Below are 25,585 nucleotides of genomic sequence, written 5' to 3' on the forward strand. Positions count from 1 at the left end.
AGAAGCGATGAAATGACCACTGGAATTCTACTCTCAGGCAGTGCTCTGTGCTTGCCAGGGACACCTTTTTACATGCCCATTACAAACCTGTTGAAATAACAGCCAGTTCTCACCAGTTCTTCTTGGCACTCCTATTTTGTTTGCTTATTTCAACCTATGCTGTACCTGGAGATGATGGGTTATTATCATTAAGGCAATAAGAGGTCTTATAAAATATATATCAAGTGATTATAAGCAACAGAATGCTCTATTAAGACAGATAGCCAATTTGTGAAGAAAGTGGGGTCCAGTGGTTAAAAGCAATAGTTCCTAGATATAGATCTAATTGGAATCTCAATCATGCCCCTTAATAATTTTATGAACTTAGATATATAGGGTAATCCCTCCAAGATAAGAATCTTCCTGTCTAAAATGATACTAACAGAAGGATCTCAATGGCAGGATTATCATGAAAGTATCCTATGTGGTTACAGAAGCCTCTTGGTATTCAATACTGTCTCATATGTTAATAGTCATTACTGTTATTTTTCTAAATAAAAAATATTTTATTTATTTGAGAGAGAGAAAGAGGGAGTGAGAGAGAAGGAGAATGGGGGCAGAAGGGTCTCTAGCCACTGCATACAAACTCCAGATACAAGCACCACCTTGTGCACCTGGCTTATGTGGGTACTGGGGAATTAAACCTGGGTTCCTGGGCTTTGCAGGCAAGATACTTAACCACTAGGCAATCTCTCCAGCCCATTACTGTTCTTTTTAATAGGTAGATTATGGACATTATTTCATAGGCATTCATTAAATACCCATCAGAACAGAAGCTATCTTTTACTAGTGAATCACTTATTTCAGTACTAGAGAGATAAGACAGTCTCCTCTCTGAGAGCATACCTTCTAATGATAGAACAAGGAAAAATGGTAGAGAAAAATATAAGGGGAAAGAGGATAACTTACAGTGTATTCTTTTGTGGTTGTGAAGACCTATAGACTCATGGTATATTTCTCAGTAAAATGCTTGGCACATAGGAAGAACTCAGCCTCTCCTGGCTAAGCACTCTCTCAAAAGAGCAGCCCCATGGCCACATGAAGTGGTCACAAAAACAAAAATGGAACTAAAAAAGATGTGAAATTAAAGAACAAAAACCTCACTTGTGTTTTAAGATCACTTCTCTATTTTTGAAGTAAATAAAGCCTACATATAACCCAATCTGTTCCTTGGGAATTACAGTAATTAAATCGAAGGAAGAGACACCTGGTATAGGCTGCCCAATATGTTTGGATATGGGCGTGAGAAGTCTGAGGCACCGAGGCCTTTTTACAATCTTGGCTCAGAGAAAGTACTTTAAGCACAAAGGATTTGGCCTCTAGAAATCACATGGGGAGGATCAATGGAGGTCAGTTGAAATGCTACACTGTTTTGTGTTCTTTGCTGGGACAGGTTTCCTGAGACTGCTGGACACTATCCATGAGTGACAGAGTAGTCCTTACTAGGGCTGGAGAAGTCTGCTCTTGCTGCCATGTGAAGAAAGCCTCCCTTCTCGTTTCAACATCACATGCATTTGGAGGAGAAGATTCTGGGAAATGTGGAAAGAGGACCTGGATAAAGAATCCCAGCTGTCTCATTGGGTGTCTGAGGAGAAATAAACCTTAACAAGACAGAGGATCATAGCACAAAGTCAAGATTTAAGCCCTATAAAGAATGGCAGGGGGACTATTTGGGAACAACAAGGAGACCTCAGGAGAGGCAGAACAAGAGAGGATGATAAATATGATCAAAGTACAAGATTTATGTGAAAATTTTACAATGAAATTCAGTATTTTATACAAATATATACATGCATAAAAATGGGAAGAAAGAGTAGCATCAAACACAATAAAGAGTACAGATTTTTTTTTTAAAATTTACAAATTATTTTAACTGTATGTACCTTAATAGAAAAGCATTTGCCTAGTATGCACGAGATTCTGGGCTTTATCTCCAATAAACAAGAGAAAAACCACAAAAAATTTATCTGGGAAACATTAGAGCTTACCAAATTATCTGCAAATAATTTACATCCTTATGACTAAGAAACAGAATTATAAAATCCACAGATAAAAATAACCCTCAGTATAAAGCCATGAAAAATGGCCAAATCCCATTACTTATTTATTTGTTTATTATGAGAGAGAAAATGGGCCCACCAGGGCCTCTAGCCACTGCCAACAAACTGCAGACAAATGTGCCACCTTGTGCATCTGGCTTTACATGAGTACTTGGTAATAAAATCTGAGTCCTTTGGCTTTGCTGGCAACTGCCTTAACTGAGTAAGTCATCTCCCCAGCCCCCAAATCCCTTCTAAATCAATAAAGAAGAGAAAATGAAAGGTAATAAAGGCCTAGAGAGATGTCTTAGCAGTTAAGGTGTTTGCTGTGAAGCCAAAGGACCCAGATTCAATTCCCTAGGACCCACATAAGTCAGAGGAACAAGGTGGTACATGTGTCTGGAGGTCATTTACAGTGGCTAAAGGCCCTGGCATGCCTAATCTCTCTCTTTCTCCTTCCCTCTCTCTTTCCTTCTCTCTCTCTCTCCCTCCAACTCTCCCAAAGAAATAATATAAATAAAAATTGAAATAAAATCAAAAAGGTAAATAAAGACAAAGGGAACATAAATGGTAAGTATAAAAATATACAGTATATAATGAATAACTTTTCCCTCATTTCAACTCACAATCAGCTTTCACAGAAGTCATCCAAAGGGAATGTTTTTAGGATAATGCATTCATGCACCCCACAATGAGCTGAGCTTAGTCTGCAGAGGGAATCCTGCTTGAAAGGCAGTTCACAGACTACAGGTGCTGATGAGGGTGTCTAAGCCCCAAAGCTGCTCAGCAGAGACTCCGGAACTTTTCAGCAGCCACCCCCCCACCCAGACACTGGAAGTGACAACCTACAGATGGCAACTTGCCTGGGGGAAGCTTTTCCAAATCTGAGCAACAGATTGGTAGGAAGGAAATATGCAGAGCCGTGAGCTCAGCAATCTACTCTTCGTAGCTTCACATAAATGGTGTTTTCGAAGTGATGATAGAAGACAGTTTGGGAAATCATTAAGATTATGTGCTTTGGAGTCAGCCAGTCAGCGTGTCCTGGATCTGTCACTCCATGTATAGGGCTTGCAAAGTACATTATTAAGCATGCTAAATTTCCTTCCTTCCTTCATTTTTGTACTGTAAATTTCTTTAGTTGTTTTTAATTTCAATACATAGGTGAAGCTGGTAGAGGAGATTTTCGGCAACAAAAGGGAATGTGAGGGTATTTTTAAGGCTCTTGCTGACTATGACTAATATAAATATAATGAAAACAAAATTGAAATATATCAATGAGTTACTTTGTAGTGTTTTAACAACATATGATGTATATAATGTTTGTAAACACTAAACTTGTATATCCTCAAACATTAATCCATCATGGTGAAAAATATTATTTCCAGCTTTTTGGAATGCACAATGTATTATTTTATTGATAATCCCCCTGCCATTCAAATGGCCCTACAGAACTCTTCTCTCCTATGAACCTATAACTTGGTGTGGTGGTTTGAATCAGATGTGTCCCATAAAGTCATGCATTGTAGATGCTTGGTCCCCAGATAATAGCAATTTGGGAGATAGAGCCTTGCTGGAGGAAGTAGGTGGTTGGGGCCAGGCTATTCTTATTTTTCCTTGTACATAATTCATAACTTTTAAAATATCAATAGCTGAGTATAAATAGATGCATAGTTTATGTCTGATTTCTGTAATAGTTGACCTTTTTAATTTGATTAGACTGGGCAACGCCTGAGAGGTTAGTGAGGTGCACATCTACATGGTCATATGCTGGTGTTTCCGTGTGTTCTTGACATATGAAACAGTGACTGGGGAAAGTACCACCTTGGATACATGTAGCACCATGGGCTGAAGGCCCTGATGGAAAAAAAGGGGAGAAAGGAGCTCCAGCTAGCACACACTCTTCTTTCTGCTTCCTGGCTGCTGTACGTGAGGAGCTCTGAACTACCACACCATGAAGTGCTTAAACCAAAGAAGCCATGAGGGAATAATATTTTATTTCATACTTTATTTTTTAATGGCAAATCTGTTGCCATGGTGAAAGAAACTCTGTCAGACTGTCTGTTCTGTTAAACATGCCCCCACATCTTACTTTGCATGACAACACCCAGTCATTTTGACTATTTCAGACATGCTGGGTGTTTTGAAATGAGTTGGGACAAGACCTTCTACTTGGTTCAGCTTTTGCTCATGGTGACTTTAGCTATTCAGGATTTTTTGTTCCATATTTCCATAGTTCCATGTAAACTTGACAACTTTCACATTTTTTTCTTACTTATGAAATCATGATGAGAAACCTCTGCTTCAGTTGTATGAAAATTAGACAGTATGCACTCTAAAGGGTGGAAGTGGGGTGGGGGAGAGGGAGGATGGTAATATCAAAGCCAGCTGAGCTACATTACTTGACCCTGTCCCACCACACCTAAGGCAAAGGTTGGGACTGTACCACAGTAGCATAGTGCATACTTAACCCACAAAAAGCCCTGGGTTCAATCCCCAGCTCTGCATAAAAAGAAATTTTCATCATCATAATCATTTTCATAATAATTCATAGAAAGTTTATCAACTGAAAATGTAAGACCTAGGTGCCCCATACTTCATCTGACTGATGTTTTCTCAATCCAGAAGCTTGCAAGAAACAGAGTATGTACTATCTTAATACTCAAAAAGCTCTGTGCATTTTAATCTATTTATCATATTTTCATTGATCCCACTTATTCAATTGCTGCTTGACATGAAAACTGGAAAAGCAAATTTTGCATTAAAAGGAGATGCCCACAGCTTCTCTGAGGTTCAAAATAGAGATTGTAAAGGAAAACTGTCTTCTTTCCCTCACTGTTCAGGCGCTGTCTCCAAAATAATAAGGTGCAAATCATTCCAGGGCCGGCAATCCCTCAGCATTCATTCCCATTATTCTTCCTTAAGAGTAAAGATTCTAATAACATACTCAGACCTCACTGCTATTCTTGCTTTAAAGTTTCTGTATGTAATCTAGCAGAAACTGTGATGTGACTCTCAGATACCCTCACATTTACATGTGTGAAACCTGCATGAACCTCTTGGCATAGCAAGAGATTTATTTTGTGAGGAAGGGGGACTTTTAAGAACTTTTGTTGAACTCTTAACAGAAAAATGCCATTTGATCTTGACATTATGATTTTAAGTAACACTTAATTACACATATTTGTCTGATTTTTTTTTTTATTCCACGAATAAATGTCAGATACCCTGTCACTTCCTGAAAGATTAGTCACATTCCGACAAGGGAAATCATCTCAGAAAGATTTTTAACCCTTAAACTCAATAGAAATAAGTCTGAAGTTCTCCCAGTAGCCTCTACTACCCATTTACACACACACACTTTTTGAGTCATGACTTTATTTCTGTTTTTTCGTTTTGTTTTGTTTTGTTTTGTTTTTTTGAGGTAGGGTGTCACTCTGGTCCAGGCTGACCTAAAACTAACTACATAGTCTCAGGGTGGTCTCAAACTCAAGGCAATCCTCCTACCTCTGCCTCCCTAGTGTGGGGGTTAAAGGCGTGCACCACCAAGCCCTTCTGACTAATGACTTTTTATATATATATAATTTTTATTTATTTATTTGAGAGCGACAGACACAGAGAGAAAGACAGATAGAGGAAGAGAGAGAATAGGCGCGCCAGGGCTTCCAGCCTCTGCAAACGAACTCCAGACGCGTGCGCCCCCTTGTGCATCTGCTAACGTGAGACCTGGGGAACCGAGCCTCAAACTGGGGTCCTTAGGCTTCACAGGCAAGCGCTTAACCGCTAAGCCATCTCTCCAGCCCTAATGACTTCTTTAAATATATTTTGTCATATTGTTTCTCTCTCCTTGAGTATAAATTTCTGAAATGCTATGTTATTTTATTTTGTGGGCTCAAACCCAAACCCCAAACCCATGCTCCTGTCTCCTTTTAACCAAAGAACTGGATAAACCAGACTGAGAAGGACATTTATTAAATTATTATATTTATTTAGGAGGCAGGAGGCGTGAAGGAGAGTCTGTGAACCATAGAGGAGGGGATGGTAGGGATGACAGGAGGGCAAAGGAAAAGTATGAGAACTAAAGAGTGAGAAATTGAAGCATCCATATGGCCTAAGGGCCCGTGTACACATCCTTTCCCATTTGGGCAGTAGCTAAGCTGTCAGGGTATGGAAGGGAAAACCTTACAGGTTGGTGAAAACACCTGATGCTGAGGTATGAGTAGCAGCCCAGGAGACCAGGACAAGCGGAAAAGCCCATCAAAAGCCTCATGAGCAGCCAGACTTTTGATTTTGGGTCCAGGGCTGAATCCCAAAGAAGTCAGCATGCCTGGATGCGGTGCCCCAAAGGGCTGGGCTTGAACATATGTGCATGAATCATTCCAGCACTACAGCAGATAGTATGGTGAACATGTGAGTTCATTTCCCCTCTCATTTCCACAAGTCCTGAAGTGTGTCTGGTCATTTTCAGTTTATTAATTTTCCAAGTCAATAACCTTTCTAATCTAAATCCTAACAAAACAATGTAAACTCATTCCCCTTCATTCATTCACTTCTGCTGCATTCTGTCAGTCACCAAGAAGAGGCAGACACAGGAAGTTTTTCTGTGTTCTCCATCTGAAATTTGCCTTATTGGTATCTCACTAGCTGTCACTTCTTATCAAAAGAGGGTAAAGAGACCAAAAGAGTCTCAGAATATTCTCACTCACTGGCCACTATTTCCTCTAGTTTGTGATTATAGCAAATTAAAAATGGCTACAGTTTTTATGCTATGTCCAAATTTGAATGTCTTTACTTTTTCCAGTGAGAATTAGCCTCTAGAAGCTTGAACAAAGGAATAAAAGAGATGTGAGGCTAGGCCTTCAGAGAACTGATCCCACCTATGTTAGTATCTAAGACCACGAACTGGCACATAAGAGGTTTGGTTTATTTTAGGCACCAGAATGCAAAAACATCAAGATTCTTATAGAGTCACATCCATGCAATACATTTATGTATTTCTTGCCTCACAAACTATTGATTTTTTTTTGTTGTTGTTGTTGTTTTCAAGGTAGAGTCTCACTGTAGGTCAGGCTGACCTGGAACTTACTATGTAGTCTCAAGGTGGCCTCTAACTCACAGCAATCCTCCTACCTCTGCCTCCTGAGTGCTGGGATTAAAGGTGTGCACCACCATGCCTGGCTTAACAAACTGATGATTTTTTAAAAATTCCTCATACAATTTGAATTAACCTTTGTCAATTATACATCTGGAATACATTCTCTCCTGTTCTATAGGTTGTTTCCTCACTGTATTGCTTCCTTTGCTGTGCAGAAGCCTTTTATCTTAACATCACCTTATTTTTCAACTTTTTTTTCACAAAGGAAACTTTTTTATTATTATTAGTTATGTACACAATGTGTATATAACCATGTTGGTACCATCATTAGCTTCCTTCCTCTCCTACCTCCATAGTGACCCTCTTTGTTGGGGAATGTGAGTCATGCATTGTGGAGGTAGCCATCAGATATGGGTAAGAGACAATATCTCTGGGCATAGTATGTCAACATATGGCTCTAACAATCTTTCTGCTCCCACCTCCACAAATTTCTCTGAGCCATGATTGGTTTGTTTTAGGTCTGCTTCAGTGATAAGGTCTTGAGAGCCTCTGTATCTCTGGATATCTGGTTTGGTAGGAGTTGAATGTTTTCTGTATCCATCTCCTTTACCCTTGTGCTGATACCAGGATCATCAAGAAAGAAGCACTTTTGCTTATTTCCCCAGTTACTCTTGGTTTCAGCTGGGACCTTGGTGAGGTGAAATGGGCTGATTTTCTCATCAAGATCTGCGTCCATCTGAAAAAGGGAAGCAAATTCTCCAATGGAGAGTGAAGTCAGCACCAAGTAAATGGGATAACCATTATTATTTTAGAGAGAATTTAATGAGTGTAGGCCCTCTTGTAGCCCATGATTTGTGGAGCTTTGTAATGGAGAGCAGGCTCATTTTTTGGATATGGTTCTGACTTGTTTCCCAGCTCTAGCTATGAGTTCCATTCCACTGAGAAGTTCAGTTAGCCAAATCAAGAGCAGTTGGTCACCCACCATGGCTATGTGCCACTATTGCACTTGTGTGAGCATCATGTCAGGTTGTTTGCTACTGAATAGCTTAGACCATGAGTTGCTTGGACAGATGTTGGCCATTTTTCTCCAGTCAGTCATGTAGCACCTTCTGGCACTAGACAAGCTAACTGGGGACTGATTGTCTTTCAGATTCCAGCCAGATATCTCCATGTTCTGTATCAACAGCATGTGGTGTCTTCAGCAGTAGGGTCTTACCACTAACCTTTGGTGGGTCAAGTACTCTGACAGAAATCTGCCTTCTTTTGTAAAACCTTGTAGGTCTCTCTAATCAATAGCTTATTGTGGATTTTAACCACATACTGGTACTGGGAGTTACAGGCCAGCACCAAGGGAAGAAAGGAAGAAAAAGATAGGTAATATAAAAGAGATAGAGAGGAGAGAGAGAGAAGAGGAAGAGAGAGAGAAACAGGAGAAGATTAAGGTTAGTCTTCATCATAACTTCTCAAGGGCCCTGTGATTCGGGTGTTCCCTCAAAGGACCTGATGAAGGTTTAAACATTTACTCTGTCTTTTAGGATACAGAAATTTATGGTACCATTGCCATTTGGGTCCAGGTTTATGGCCCCCACCTATACCCTTACCCTCCCTTCCCACCCCACCCTACCTATTGTTAGGTCTTCAGGCTGCTTTTAGGTATGTCAGCATCTTGGATAGATTCAAGTTAGGAGCCACAGATGAGTGAGACCATGCAATGATTACCTTTCTGTGATTGGGTGAGTTCCCTGAGAATGATATGTTCCAGATTCAAACATTTTTCTTCAAATTTTATTAAGTCATTTTTTCCATACTGCTGTATAGAATTCCATTGTGTAGATATACCACATCTTGGTTATCCATTCATCTAATGATGAACACCTGAGTTGATTCTACCTCTTAGCTTTTATGAACAGGGCAGATAGAAACATGGTTGAGCATTATCTTTCTGAACTGAGGTGTGGAACTGTTAGGGTAAATGTCCAGTAAGGGAATAACTGGGTCTGTTGGTAACTCTATATTCAATCTTTTTAGGAGTCTCTATATTGCTTTCCATAGTGGTTTTACCATCTTACTTTTCCACCAACAGTGAATGAGGGTTTCTATTTCTCCACATTCTCACCAGCATTTGTTTTCATTTTTTTTTAATGTTTACTGTCCTTATGGGAGTAAATTGGAATCTCATAGTTGTTTTAATTTGCATTTCCCTGATGATTAGGGATAATGAACATTTTCTGAAGTGTGTGTCTTCCATTTGTATTTCTTCCTCTGAGAACTCCCTGTTTAGTGCTTTGCCACATTTAGTGAGTGGGTTGTTTGACTTTTTATTGTTTAGGTTTTTGAGTTCTTTATAGATTCTAGAAATTAGGCCTCAGATTGTTGTATAATCTCTCCCCATTAAGTATTATTTGGGCCTTAGGAGCTTTATATATAGCTTTTATTATGTTGAAATAGAAACCATCCATGCCTATTCTTTCCAATGTTTTGATCATGAAATGATGCTGTATTTTGTCAAAGGTCTTTTCTGCAGCTGTCAAAATGATAATGTGTTTTTTGTGTTTAAGCTTATTTATGTGGTGTATTACACTGACAGATTTCTGTATGTTGAACCACCCCTGCATTCCTGAGATGAAGCTTACTTGGTCAAGATGGTTAATGCTCTTGATGTGCTGTTAAATTCAGTTTAAAGAGGATTTTGTTCAGGATCTTTTCATTTAAGTTAATCAAGGAAATAGGCTTATGGTTTTCTTTTTATATGACTTCACTGCCTGGTTTTGGTATTAGGATGATAAGAGCTTCATAAAAAAAAAAATTGGAGAGCTTTCTCTGTTCTCTGATTGTGTGGCACAGTTTGGGAAAAATTGGTTTCAGTTCTTCCATGAAAATTTGATAGAATTCAGCTGAGAAGCTATCTGGTCCTGGACTATTCTTTTTGGAGAGGTTTTTGATTACCTTTTCCATCTTGATGGGTGTGATAGGTTTATTTAGGAGATTAATCTGCTCAGAGTTTAGCTTTGGTAGGTGGTATGTGTCCAGGAATTCATCCATTTTCTCCATATTATCCAGTTTTGTGAAGTAGTGGTTTTTGAAATAAGCCCTGATCATTCTCCCAACTTCACTTAGGTCTGTTGTAATCTCTCATTTTCCATTCCTAATTTTATTAATTTGAAGTCTATCTATCTATCTATCTATCTATCTATCTATCTATCTATCTATCTATCTCTTTTTTGTCTTGATCAAATTGGCCAGTGGCTTGGCAATCTTGTTTATTTTTTCAAAGAACCAGCTCTTTGTTTCATCAATTTTCTTAATTGTTTTCGTAGTTTCCAATTCATTAATTTCAGCTCTGATCTTAATTATTTCTTGCCATCTGGAGCTTTTTGTGTTGGCTTCTTATAGCTTTTCCAGTGCCTTTAGGTGTATGGTTAGGTTATTGATTTGGGATCTCTCTCTTTGTTATGACGGCATTAAGTGTTTTGATTTTTCCCCTGAGAACCACCTTCATTGTGTTCCGTAAGTTTTGGTATGATGTGTTCTCATTGTCATTAATTTCTAGAAATTTTGCAATTTTATTTTTTATTTTCTCAATGCCCGTTTATTGTTTAAAAGTGTATTGTTCAGTTTCCAGGAGTGGATGGGACTCCTGGTGCATCTTTTTTTGTTAAGTTCTAGCAATACAGCATTGTGATCTGGTATTATACAGGAAATTATTTTGATATTCCTAAATATATGGAAAAATGCTTTTTGAACCAGTAGATGATCTATTTTAGAGATGGTTCCATGAGCTTCTGAGAAGAATGTGTGGTCTTTGGATTTTGGGTAGAATGTTCTATAGATGTCTATCAGGTCCAATTCTTCTATGGTTTTGTTGAGCTATCTCAGTTCCCTGTTGATTTTGTTTGAATGATCTATCCATTGCTAATAGAGGAGTATTGAAGTCATCAACTGTGATGGTGTTTGTGGTTATTTCTGTTTTGTTTTCAAGTAGGTTTTGTTTTATGAACTGTGGTGCACCTGTGTTTGGTGCATAAAGATTGATGATTGTGATATTCTCTTGTTGGATTATTTATTCCTTTGATAAGTAGGAAATGATCTTCTTTGTCTGTTTTGATTACTTTTGGTTTGAAGTCTATTTGATCTGATATTAGCATAGCTATGCCTGCTTGTTTCTTATTTATGTTTGCTTGAAATATCATTTTCTGCCCTTTCGCCCTGAGGAGGTGTCTCTGTTTAGTGGTGAAGTGGGTTTCCTGAAGTCAAAAGATTGAGGGGTCTAATTTTCTGATCCACCTTGTTATTGATATTTAGGGTAATAACTATGAGGTTTCCATATAGTGGTGGTTTGTGTGGTTTGGTGTTTTCTTGGACATTATGACTTTTTTATTCCTTCTCTGGGTTTGGTTATTGTGATTTGCTTCTTGTAGTCACTTGAGGTGGTTTATTTGATTCTTCAGTATGGAGAATTCCCTGAAGTACTCTTTGTAGGTTTGGCTTTGTGTTATATATATGTTCTATAGTTGTAAAGTTGGGTTTTATCATGGAAAGTTTTTTTTTTTTCATCATCTATTATAAGGGATAGTTTTGAGGGGCAGAGTAGTTTACGTTGGAAGCCATAGGTTCAGACTTTGCAGTGTTCTATTTCAGGCCCTTCTGGCTTTCAGGGTTTCCATTGAAACATCTGAAGTAATTCTGATGGGATTGCCTTTATATATGATGTGTTTTTTCTCCCTAGCTGCTTTTAGGACTATCTCTTTGTTATTGATGTTTAGAATCTTAATGATAATAATATGTATTGAAGAATTTCTCCTTTGGTCCAGTCTGTTTGGAGTTCTATTAGCTTCTCATAACTTGATGAGACTTTCTTTTGAGACAGTTGGAAAGTTAACTTTGATAATTTTGTTGAATAAGTTCTCCATGCATTTGGTCTGAATTTCTTCCCCTTCTGGTATTCCTATGATCCAAATGTTGGGACATTTAATATATACCACAGTTCCTTCATGTTCTGTTCACAAAAATTTTTGAACTTATTGAAACTTTTGGACTCTTTTCTTCTGTTTTGTCTTCCAATTCTGAGTTTCTATCCTCCACATGGCCGACTCCATTCTTGAGAGCTTCTATAAAGAGTTTTGGCCTTGTTCAATTTAGTTTGTATTTTCTACTGCTTTTTTATGTATAGTTTCTAACCTCTCAAGTTCCCTTAGTTCCCTTTTCATGTCATTTTCTGATTTTCTTAATGCTTGTTTGAATTCACCCTTGCATTCCTTTATGTTTTCATTAAGCTTAGCCAGCTGGCTATTGAGGTCCTTTATTTTTTCTCCTCTTCATATCATTTAACTGTCTTTGGAGTTTGAGAACTTCCTGTTTCTTATCTATTAGGTCTAATCTAGCAAGGACAGCATCCATATGATTACTGGCCCATTGTTGCTTTTCTGCAAGTCCTGCTATTTGCTTGGTCAGGGTTGCATAGCTTATATCTTCATTTAGGGTTCTGACCCTGTTGTCTCTTCTATATTTTGATAACAGACATCATTGTGTGACTGGACAATCTTATTTCACTTACTTGCATTTGATTTTTCATGCTATTCCTTTTGTGCTAGTGTAGGAGTCTTATTTAATTTAGGATGAAACTGTAGTTGACCCTTGAAGTGTCTTCAGTGATCACTCCTTTTTATATTTGTTTCCACTAGGTTTCTAATGGCAATGGGGCCTTTCTTCTCAGAGGGAAGGAGCCTGTGAGACTCTGGTGGGGATCTGGGGACCAGATGAAGGGCCTTGTTGTTCCATATGGGACTGTGTGATCTGGTGGCCTGAGGGGACAGGAGGTAGGGAGGAATGGGACAAAGCAGGCTAGTATTGTGGCTGTGATGCAGAGGTGGAGGTAGGATGGGAATTTATAGTAGTTCTGTGATGCTAAAGGGTAAAGGAATGGAACAGGAGGTCTCTTGGGACTCTGCAGCAGGGGGTGGATGGGACTGCCAGGTCCTGTGACAGGGTAGGGCAGGGATTTGGGACTGTTGTGGGGCAGGTGACATTCAGGGGTATGTGTAGAGGTCCCCTGTGATGGGAGAGCCTAGGGAAGGGGAACCCTAGCCTGCTGGTCTGGTCTGCACATGGAGGGGCAGTGGGATGAGGAGGTCCCTGGTGGTGGCAGGAGGAGCACTAGTCTGCTGACCTGGAAGGTGGAGGTGGCTACAAGGGGATAAGCATTTGCACATGGGGGTCCCCTGGGGGAATGCTAGCCTGCTGGCCAGGGTCCACACGGGGGGGGGGGCAGTGTTTCTCTTATGTGGAGCTCTGTGGTGGTAGCAGCAACTGAATGGACAATATCTTGACCAGAAGTCCTCATTTGTCAACTTTTGATCTTGTTTTCTGTGCTGTTCAGATTACATGAAAAAAATCATGAAAGGGCTGGATATATGACTCAGTGGTTAAAGGCTCTTGCTTGTAAATTTTGCCAACCTGACTGATTCCCCCATAACTATGTAAAGCCAGTTGTATATGGTGGCATATGAACCTGGGGTTTGTTCACAATGGCAAGAAGCCCTGATTGATTTTTCTCTCTCTTTTCCTCCTCCCCTCCATTTTTCAAAAAAAAAACCAAAATGAAAATATGTGTTAATAAAGTGCTGTTAATATCAATGGTTCAGAGCCTCTAGTCTTACATTTAGGTCTTAAATACATTTTGAGTTGCTTTTTGTACATCATGAGAGACTAGGTTCTAATTCTACATTTTTCTACATGGGAATATCCATTTTGCCTAACATCATTTATCTAAGAAGCCATTCTTTATCCAATGTGTGTTTTATGAATTTGGTTATTAACCAATTGATTATAAATTTATGTGTATATTTCTGGTCTCTCAGCCCTCTTTCATTGGCCTATATACCTGCTTTTTTCTGCTTTTTTATTTTTATTTTTTGTTTATTTGTATTCATTTATTTGAGAGCGATAGAGAGAGAGAAAGAGGCAGAGAGTGAGAGAACGGGCATGTCAGGGCTTCCAGCCACTGCAGATGAATTCCAGACACGTGCACCCCCTTGTGCATCTGGCTAATGTGGGTCCTGGGGGATTTTGCCTTGAACTGGGGTCCTTCGGCTTCACAGGCAAGCGCTTAACCTCTGAGCCATCTCTCCAGCCCTTTCTGTTGTTTTGTAGTTGGTGCAATAGTGTGTAGTTTTGGTTGCTATGGCTCCCTGTTATGTCTTAAAATCAGGTAATGTAATGCCTCCACCCTTCTAACTTTTGCTTGACTGATTTTAGATTTTTTTTTTCTAATTCTGTGAGGAGTGATACTAGTATATTTTTAGGAAGTGTTTTTAATCAATAAATCATCTGAGTAGTATTAATATGTTAATTCTTCCAATCCACAACATAGTACTCTATGCAAATTTTTGTTTGGTATGTTTTCAAATTTCTGGCGTCTGTGTTTTATAGTTTTTGGTGATGAGGTCTTTTGCTTTTGAAATGTATTCCTAGGTACTTCATTAATCTTTTGCAGTTTTTGTGAGTGTGATTACTTCTGTGATTTCTGCCTCAGCAAGATGGTGACATTGTTGTATGTATATGCTGCTGAATTTAGTATGTGGACTTGTATCTTGCAACTCTAGTGTACTTGTTTATCACTCCTAATAGTCTCTGGATAGGCTATTCACCTTTTTGCCTATAAAATCACACCTGCAAAGAGGGATATTTGCCTTCCTCTCTACCTATTTACATGACTTTTACTTGTTTCTCCTCAGGCATGTCTTGAAATATTGAACACTTTGTACTACTGAGGCCTGAGAACTAACCATATAGACCCCCCCCCAAAAAAAAAAAAGATTTAAAGTACAAGGTTCCCTTATTGATGTACTGTTTGATGACTGTAGTAATTTATATTGGTTGTCAACCTGACTGGACCTAGAATTACCAGTGAGAGGTTATCTAAACTAGATTAGTTCTGTGAATTTTTAGAGGGATTATAGTGCTTAGGTTAATTAAGGTGGGAAGATCCACTTTAGATGTACCATTCCATGAGGCAGAAATGAGGGTCGGGGTGGAATGCATAAAAAGAAGACAGCTGGCTGAGCACCAGCATTCATCTCTCTCTGCTTCCTCACTGTGCTGTGTGACCAGCTCTGCCCAAGCTCCTGCTGCCTTCCCTTCCCTTCATGATGCACTGTGATCTAGAACTTTAAGCTCAAATAAACCCTTCCTTGGGTATTTTTCCCGACAAAGAGATGATGCCTAATACAATGATGTATTTACAAAGTTTTCTTCTTCTAACTTTAACTCAGTCTTTGTCCCAAATTGTGGTCTTGGAATCCAAAAAATGTAATAAAACACAAGTTAAATTTGCTTCTCCGGGAACAGGAAAAAAAATATGGTCTGGAGATGTTTGGGTGATAAATCAGAAGAAATTAAGGTATTCTTAGATGCTCAATTGGGAGCAGAACCTAAAGCCAAATAAAATTTACGTAAAACTTGAGGAAAAGATACGATAGGCAAATGTGACTTGTATGTATGTGCACATATACACACACATCTACTCTCAGTTATTATTTCTTTCCTCTAAGGAAATTTTCATTTTATTTTAGTCTATGGACACTTAGAATAGTAATAAAATGGGCATTGCTGAAATAGATAAGAACATTTTGAAGTCTGAATACGGAGTTTTTGTTGAAATTTAACTAAAGTTAGTTGTAAAATATGGGAATATACAATAATTATTGCTCAATATTGCAAAAGACAAAAATATACCTAACTAATGAGTAAGAAAAAAATATAATAGATTATAAATACCTTAAGTAAAATTTTAAAATGTTTCAGGAATGGAAATGTCTTTGTCTTTCCAATAATGCTAATTTGAAAAGATTGTTGAAGTTTGACTTGTCAGTATAAAAATATCACTTATCTCACAACACAATTGGCTGTCATATATATGGCAAATATATGCTGGACATTTCATAGCTATCTTGTCTAGAGGCTAATTTTATCCTTAAGCATTATTGGAAATCAAATTTAGATAGCTTCCCAGTAAAGGGTAAACTTGTCTCTATTGTGAGAATGTAGAATTTAAAACCATCTGTCAGGCAGTGACACAGAGGAATTAACTTTAGACAAGCAAGGATGAAGTTTTGCATGAGAGCAAGTATTCATCTGACAGATTTATGTCTGATATAAATAACAATATGATCTTAATTTGGGAAGAAAGATGTATTTGTAAACAGAAAACCTTCAGAAAAATGTATTTTCTTCTTTTACAGTAATATTACTTTCTATTTTCTTTTCTATTTCTATTTTCTTCTGTATGTACCTATGAAGTGGTTTGATTCAGATGTCCCCCATAAACTATGTGTTCTGAATGTTAGCTCCCCAGCTGGTGGCAATTTGGGAATTGAAGCCTCCTGGAGCCAGGGCATTATGGGGTGTGGGCTTAGGGGTATTATGGTCAGCTTCTTCTCACCAGTTTTGGCACACTCTCCTGCTGCTGCTGTTGTTCACCTGATGTTGGCCAGGAGGTGAGGTCCACACTCTGCTCATGCCATGCCATCATTTTCCCCTGCCTTCATGCAGCTTCCTCTTGAGTCTGTAAGCCGAAATAAACCCTTTCCTCCCACAAGCTGCTCTTAATCAGGTGTTTTCTGGAAGTAGCACAAAGCTAAATCAACAACCTGTAGAGTAAGATGTCTATGTCCCAACTTTAGGTAGATTTTATTGATGTGATAAAGTGTGCCATTGATATAGTGCAACGGGATCATAAAAGTATCTGACGTGTGTATTTGTATCTTGACCTACTTTGTTTAGAATTTATGAGTGTTTTAATTTTTGAATAGTACTCCATTAACACCTCCTATTATAGAAGTTACAAGAGCATTTTTATTAAATGGTTTGCTTATTCATTCAAATGTGACAGTGTCTGTAAGACAGAGAATGCAATTAATTTATGTGCTGCTTCTACCACATAAGATGCTATTTAGTAATTGGTAGACAACCAGTCGATAAAAAATTAATAAAGTAAATCAGCAAATAAAGGTTGTATAATATTCTCTTTTCCAAATTATAGCCAGAGGTAATCCCATCATTCCTGTTTGTTTCTTGATGGTATTTCTACACAAAATATGGAAAAACACTCCTAACCAAATACAACTGTTTCTATTTCCTCCAGCAAGAGACATAGACTAAAAGTAATAAAGGGTTATGTAGTATAGTATTAACATCCTTGGTCCCTTTTTGTGTGTGCATGTGTGTTTGTATGTGTATATGTGTGCACATGTTTGTGCAGTACAAATGAACATGTGTGTGTTGTTCATGGAGGTCAGAGTTCAACATAGGGTGTCTTCCTCAATTTTGTCCACCTAATTTTTTGAAACAGGGTCTCTTATTGAATCTGGAATTCACATATTTAGTTAGAGAGGCTAAGCAGATAGGCTCAGGGATCTCCCTGTCTCTGCCTCCATAGTGCTGGGATTGCAGTTGCTCACTGCTCTCAGTTTTGGCATGGGTGTTGGGATTCAAATTCAGGTCCACATGCTTGCAATGCAGGCACTTTACTAAGTTATCTGGCTTGCTGTTTCTATGGCCCATTGGAATAAAAAAATCTATATTCTTTAATCTAAAAAACAAAGATAAGTAAGTAGTATTTTCAGACAAAAACATAACATTTACAGTGTCTGGTACATCCAGAGTTTCAAAAACTAGTTATGGTCTAGTAGCCTACTATTTGATGAAGGTTTAGCTCCAGAGCTTTTTCAGTGAGGGGTCAGAGTGAGTTTTCACAAAGAAAGTATTCTCTTCTTAAATGCTCCCGTGTTTTCAACATAAACAAAATGTTTTCTTCATTTTGCACTTTCATTCTTATAATGTTTTCCTTATCATGTGTTAATATATACATTCTCTCTTTAAAATATTTTCAATAAATATTGAGATCTTGGAATATAATTGTGAAACATCTAATGATTATGTATTAGTGCCACATTACTCATATAACATCAGAATTTTCTTCCTTGTATCCGTGCCTCATTTAGAAGTTAATGTGATTAATATTGTAGTGAATTTTTTTTTCCGTGATAGCTACTAAAATGCAGTAGTAAGCAAAAATAAAAAACAAATCTGTCATCACAATATTTCCATTCTAGAAGAAGTCATAAGTATAAAGCATGTGACCAAAAGTTTAGTGGAATAATTTCAGATTAAAAAGAAAACAAACAGGGCTAGGAAAATAGCTCAGCAGTTAAGGATACTTGCTTGCAATGCCAGCCAGCCTGGGTTCAGTTCCCCAGTGCCCATGTAAATCCAGATGCAAAAAGTAGCACATTCATCTGGCATTTGTTGCCATGGCAAAAGGCCCTGCTTGCTCTCTCTCTCTTCTCTCTCTCTACATATGTATATATTCAAGAAAATAATAAATTAATTAAAAATAAATAGAGGAAATGAACAGAAGCAAGTAAATAGCATCGATGGGAAGCAAAGAATGAAGTCCTTTAGTGTGAAAAGTCAAGGGAGTAGCTAAAAAGATGAGAGTGTCTAACCACAGGGTGAATTAAGACTATAAATTTTCAAACAGAAATTTGCATCAGAGGCTTTGATGATAGGGAAGATGAGGTCAGATGAGATAGACGAGAGCCATTATGCAATTGTAGACATAATGACCAGGTTAAGGGAGACGAGTTACATGTCTAGCAGCAAGAGAAAACATTATAATACTTTAAGCAGAAAAATAGCATGGTATGATTTGAATGGCTTTAAAAAACATACTATGGCAACTGTGTAGCAAATGGATTAAGATGGGGAGGTCCTTTGCAAAGTGTGTGTGGTGTTCTCAGTGTGGTTCTCTGATGGACAGGGCTTGACTGAGATGGAAAGTGATAAAGGGGCATAGGAATTCTTGCAAGATCTGGGGTTAGAATGAGTAATAACTTGGGGAATGGGACATGGAAAGAAATGGGAAGCCAAAAGTAAAGGAAGGCTGTGAGTTTGTTCTTATTTTGCATTGGTTTGTTTGTCAAAAGTAAAACTCACTGGCCATCTCATTTAAGATGATTAGCACATATCCTATGGGATGCTGGAGATGGTACTCAGTTGGTAGAGTGCTTGCTTAGTTTGCACACGGCCTTGTCTTTATCTCTGGCACTGCATAAATGTGACATAATGGCTTGGGGCTTTAATCCCCATACTTGGGAGGTGAAAGCAGAAGGACTGGAAATTTAAGGTCATCCTTGGTTACATAGTGAGTTGGAGACCAGCCTGGCTTAAAATGCAGCTTCCCTTCCTCAAAAAAATTAAAAAAAAAAATTAAAAAATCAAACAAACAAAACAAAAACCCCACTACTCACTATGGGAGAATCTGTAGTGTTTCCTTTTAATTTGTACTTGGTATTTTCATGTATACCATAAACTAAAAAAACAAAACAAAAAAAGATCTTTCCTTTATGTAATTAAAGCCTATTTCTAACAAAACTTTAAAAATCTATCCAGGCCTTATGGTAAGTCAACATTTCTGATCTGAAGTTCTTTTTCATCTTTGTTAAATTGTTACACATACAAAGATTAATTTTTCAAGTTTATTTTAATTGGTGGTTTGGAATTTTTTTTTTTTTCCCAAATGAAGCAACTTAAGAAACGCAGATGAGTTCTTCAGTGCACAGTGTTCTTGAGAAAGGTCTGATTTGTTATGGCACCAACGTCTGTAGGGAGCATAAAAGCATCTATTCTATATAATTCAGCAGATCCTTCAAATCCTATTTGAAGACCTTTTTGTTCTAGAAAATAAATAAGCTCAGGAGCATCAATCTTACTATCTCCCCATGCAAAGGTAATAGAACCCTCAGTGGTACAGTTTACAAACTGGCTGTCATGGCATCACTCAGAGGGGACTGCTTCATATATCTGAGACCTTACTGATGAATGGGTCCTCCTGCATTTGTCAAACACTAACCTATACCAGTTTATTCCATGTACTGAAAATCCTTAAATATAACTATTTAAGCTAGTCCTTAAAACTTTGTCATAATTGATAAAAAATACATCCATGACATTGATATTTTATGAAACATTTTTATCAGATGGTGTCTAACAAGGAGGATGGGGTTTCATTAAACACATTCAGCTTTAACTTGAGAAAATACCAGAGACATTTCACAAGCCAACATGAAAAGAGATGCCAGACTTCTTGCCCTTTTATTCCTGTATCACACAGGATCAAAAACATTGCATCTGCCAATATGAGATGTCTCCAAAACCCTTTGACATTTTTAAACATACATTCTCATGCATCATTAGAGGCTTCATGCTCAACCAATAACACACTTCTCTGTTGTTTTCAAAAGCCTACCAAAGCAAAAGGTTAATGATCAATAAAATTCACTGAGATGGTATTCTTGTTTTGCAGTAACTTATCTGGTTCTCTTTTCACTCACTTTTCACATGCTCTTAATATTTCCTGAACAACTTTTCTTTTTCTGCTTAATGAAGAGTGACTAATCTGGTATTTTCTCTTTATAAAGTAGCAGTCTTTCTAATAGATTTCTTTCTATCCATGGGGATCAGTAATATTCAAGATGCCTTTCATTTGCCCTGTGACTGTGGTTAACTCACCATTTAACAACTGCATAACTTCAAAGGTAAAAGGTTGTGCATAAAATGTCTCATTTACATGAGTTTACATAGGTTATAAAATTAATGTAAATTCTGTCTGACTTAAGGAATTGTGGTGTTAGTAATACTGAAAGGTAGGAAGTTATCTAAAATAAGTATGAGAAAACACCAGTCCTCACTAAACGTAGCTCACCCCTTATATATTTTAGTTTAGTTTGTAGTGAGCACATATGGAGCTTTAATCATCATTGTGTCATTTTCAGACACTATTTTTCTTAGTTGACTCTCCTTCCCTACAACCCGTACCTCCTGATATTTTCCCCCTCTTTTCCGCTTACATATTACATGCATCTTTTTGCCCTTCCCCCAACTCCTACCTTCTGTCCTTGTCATATTATTCTACACCTTTCTAGCTTTTGAGGCTTTACCCAAATTCATACCCTGTTTGTACGTACATACAGCTATTACAAGCTAAGATTCTCTCATATGAGAGAATTTGTGGTTTAGAGATTTCTGAGTTTAGATGACCTCATGAAATATAATTCTTTCCAGATACAAGAACTTTTCTATAAATTTTGTAATTTCATTTTTCTTTTTTTTCAAGTATCACAGTGTTTATTGACAGATACAGGTATAAAAAATCAGGGTATGAACATGACTTGATAAATTAAGTAGACTTGATTTCAGTACTATAATAAGAGAGACCAATTCAAATTGTCTTCATAGCTGAGTAACACTCCATTGTGTATGTGGACCATATTTTCATTATACATCTTCTTGATGTGATCCAGGCTGGTCTCATTCTTAGCTATTGTGAATAGAGCAGTAATGAACATGCATATACAAGTATCTCTATGGTAGGATATAGAGTTCTTTAGGTTTATGCCCAACTGCTAGAGGAAAGCATATGGAATGGGCCTGAAGATATAGGCATAGGCAATACCTTACGTAACTGGACTCCTGTACCACAGGAAAGAGCCTTGAGAATTAACAAATGGGATTATATGAAATTAAAAAAGTTTTACCACAGTCAAAAAAATTAGCAAAGTAACAGCTTTACAGAATAGGAAAAAATAATCTGTCAGCTACACTTCAGAGAGCAGGAGAATATCCAAATTTTATGAAGAACTACAAAAATTAAACACCATAAAAAGTAGCCAATCATAAATGGACTAGCAAATGAATAGTTTACAAAAGAAGAAGCACAAATGGCCAATAAACTATTTAAAGAATATTTTAAACAGAGTCCAACATTCCTAGTTATTCAAGGACTGAAAATTCAAACCACTTTCAGAGACTACCTTATTCCATTCAGGTGTATCATCAAGAAAACTGACGACAATTTCTGGTGAGAATGTGGATGGAAGAGAAGCCTTCATTCATTGCTGGTGGGTATGCAAACTCATGTAGCCATTATGGAACTCAGCATGGTGGTATCTCAACAAATTAGACATATAACTGCCACACAACCTCTCATTTTTGTAAATAAAGTTTTGTTGGGGCTTACTCGAGTCATTTTATCTATAGCTGTACTCACGCTACAGGGGCAGAACTGAGCAGTTACCAAATAGTCTTTAAAGTGGAAAAAAGAAAACATATTTTCTTATCCTTAATAGAAAAATGGTAGTCTATAATCTAAATAAAACTAAGTCTCTTTCCTTGTCACGCCCACCTCACCAGCAAGGAGGACGCCACAATCAGGATTCTTCTGAACACACTTTATTGGGGACTGCCAAGCTGCTAGATGCGAAGACCCAGAACCACGAAAGGCAACTGTTTATATAGGGTTTTAGGCTGCCTACCCACAAATGATTGGTCAACTGAGGATATGTGGCCACCAGTGATTGGTTACTTTCTGGATGCCTCATTAGCATCGGCCCACGACGGGTTGGAGCATGCGCACTGTGCTTGATTTACACCAGCTGTGACCAAGAAGAGGCCGGAAACCGGCGCCAACTTGTAATGGCGTCTGCACGGCTCCTAACATCTCCCCCTTTTTTATTATTCAGACACCAAGGGACCAAATCACCGATCTAGCCTTTCCCACTTCTGGCAACAGGCGATCAAGGTTATAAGGCCTTGGAAAACTCACAACTCACCTTATCCTGTGCAATGAGTTATTCCTCAGGGATGTGCAAAGTCTGAGTGTGAAATAAAACTAGAAGTCTTATGCCTAACCTGGTGCAATGAGAACAAGCTCTCAGGGTGCAAAGGCCACAAGACAGCTTAACAGAGGAGAGAAATGTACAGGTCAAGCAATTGTAAAATTATGCACAGGCACATCATGCAAGTACCAATAAGGCCCAGAGTAAGCACCAATCACTGGTTTCAGCTCCCTATTGTTTCAGAGTTATCAACCAAGCATTAGGTGAATGTCCTGTTTCCAGTGCAGCAAATGCTTGCACTAGCATAGCATTGTCTCTGAGTCTTTGACTTCGCATTTTACAGAAACACCATAGACATCCGACTGCAGCAGCGATCATCAACAGCATCATGGAACCCATTCTAGCCCATTCCTTCAAATAGAGGGTAGCTTTCTATATCCAGTCCAATAATCCCGTAACCAAAAACAAGTCCACTCGTGTTGAATTCACATGGGTCAGCAGTCCAGTTAGTAAGCAAATAATGTGATAACTGGCGTGACAGATTATACACAATCCATTTTCCATTCACATCCCAATTGTGCCAATTACCATAAAGTATCAACTTGTTCTTACACTAAATTAATTCTTTGATTAACAATCATTAACCCTCCTCTTAATTGTGCATTAATAGAAGTTTGAACATCCAAAGTATTAGCTACATTAGCTGATAAATTATTCAAAGTCGCAGCAGTTTGTATAGTAATAGCAGCAACAATGGCTGTAGTAATCCCAAAATCTCTTTTGGTTCTAAACAAAGTCATAGAACTAGGAGAACAGCATCATGTATTACAGGTAGAGGTTTTGGGAATACTGAGAGTATTCCCCAACGGGGTTCTGTCCATATCCCCAGCAGGTTGAACAGGGGTAATATCATCAGCACAGCAATCACGATCTTCATCCTTTTCTGGACTCTCTTTGACCACTCGCGTCAGTCTGGCAGGAACCCAAATGGGATTATCTTGATCCTGTGGAAAAACACAAACAGCTCCCCTGGATCTTATTAAAACAGGATCCGGGCCCTTCCATTGATTAGATATAACATCTTTCCATTTTATTTTTTCTGAAACTGGTGATGGTGGCAGACAATGCCTGTCTGCTGCTGACCTACCCATCACATCCAAATTTAAAAAATTAAGTGTAAAAAGAGCTAGGGAAGTAGTTCCTTTAGGTCCCAACGTCGTGGGGCCTATTCCCCCTTTTTGTTTAGATAAATATGTCTTGAGTGTACCATGAGCACGTTCCACAATCCCTTGTGCTTGTGGGTTATAAGGTAGTCCTGTCTTGTGTTCTACACCTAAGCGTTGACAAAATTGCTGAAAAGTCTTTGAAGTATAGGCCGGACCATTGTCTGTTTTAAGACTGTAGGGTTTTCCCCAAGCAGCCCAGGCCTCTAAGCAATGAGTGATGACATAGGACACCTTTTCCCCAGCAAGGGCTGTGGCATGTATAATACCAGAGTAAGTATCCACAGAGACATGAAGATATTTCATTTTTCCAAAAGCAGGAATATGAGTTACATCCATTTGCCACAAATGTAAGGGGCGCAAGCCTCGAGGATTAATGCCCAGACAAGGAGTATGTCTGAACTCTGCGCAATTAGGACATTGGAGTACAATATTTCTAGCTTCAGCTCTAGTTAGCTGAAATTTATATCTTAAGGTTTGAGCAGGAACATGATACAGTTTATGAAAATCTACAGCAGCTTCGTACCTGTTTGCAACCCAAAAAAGGTGTTTTGTGGCGACATCAGCCAAATCATTAGCTCTAGCCATAGGGCCAGGCAACAGAGTGTGAGCTCGAATATGTTGTATAAAAAAGGGATGACACCTATTTCTGATAGAATTTTGAATATCATGAAAGATATGTGCTACTTTACTTTTAGCATTAATAGCTCCAGCAACTTCTAATTGTTTAACAGCATTTACAACATAATGGGAGTCTGAGATAATATTAATAGGTTTTGAAAATTGTCGCAACACCAAAGCAACTACTGCACATTCCACCAATTGTGGGGAAGTTAAATTAAATTGTAATTGTACTGGCACTTGGTCAATAACATAGCTCCCCAGACCTGTCTTTGATCCATCAGTATAAATGTCTATAGCTCCTAAAAGAGGATGAGAACTAGTAATCTTAGGGAAAATTATTTCTTGAGTGAGAGCAAACTGTAACAGCGGATGTTTTGGATAATAGTTATCTATTTCTCCAGAAAAGGTGCATCTTAAAATGGCCCACGTATCAATAGTGGCACAGAGAGTTTGAACTTGAAATGTAGTATAGGGAACAATGATTGTTTCAGGAAATTTGGCAAAATGTGTGATGGCTAGTTGAAGTCCTTTTAAAGCAAGCTCTGCAACTAACGTAGGATAATGTCCAATAACTTTTCCTGGAGAGGAATGAGAATGGACCCATAACAGAGGTCCATCCTGCCACAAAACAGCAGTGGGTAACAAGGATGATTGTATTATACACAGCGAAAAAGGTTGATCTTCTGTTATTCTAATTAACTGAGAACTTTGTATAGCCTTTTCTATTTTTTCTAATACCTTAATAGCTTCAGGATTAAGATTACGAGGAGAAGTAATGTGAGCTTCTCCTTCTAAAATTTGAAACAAAGGTTTTAACTCAAATGTGGGAATCCTCAAAAAAGGTCTAAGCCAATTAATGTCTCCTAATAATTTTTGAAAATCATTTAAAGTTTT

The sequence above is a fragment of the Jaculus jaculus genome, chromosome 14 (assembly GCF_020740685.1).
Source record: "Jaculus jaculus isolate mJacJac1 chromosome 14, mJacJac1.mat.Y.cur, whole genome shotgun sequence".
Taxonomy (NCBI): domain Eukaryota; kingdom Metazoa; phylum Chordata; class Mammalia; order Rodentia; family Dipodidae; genus Jaculus; species Jaculus jaculus.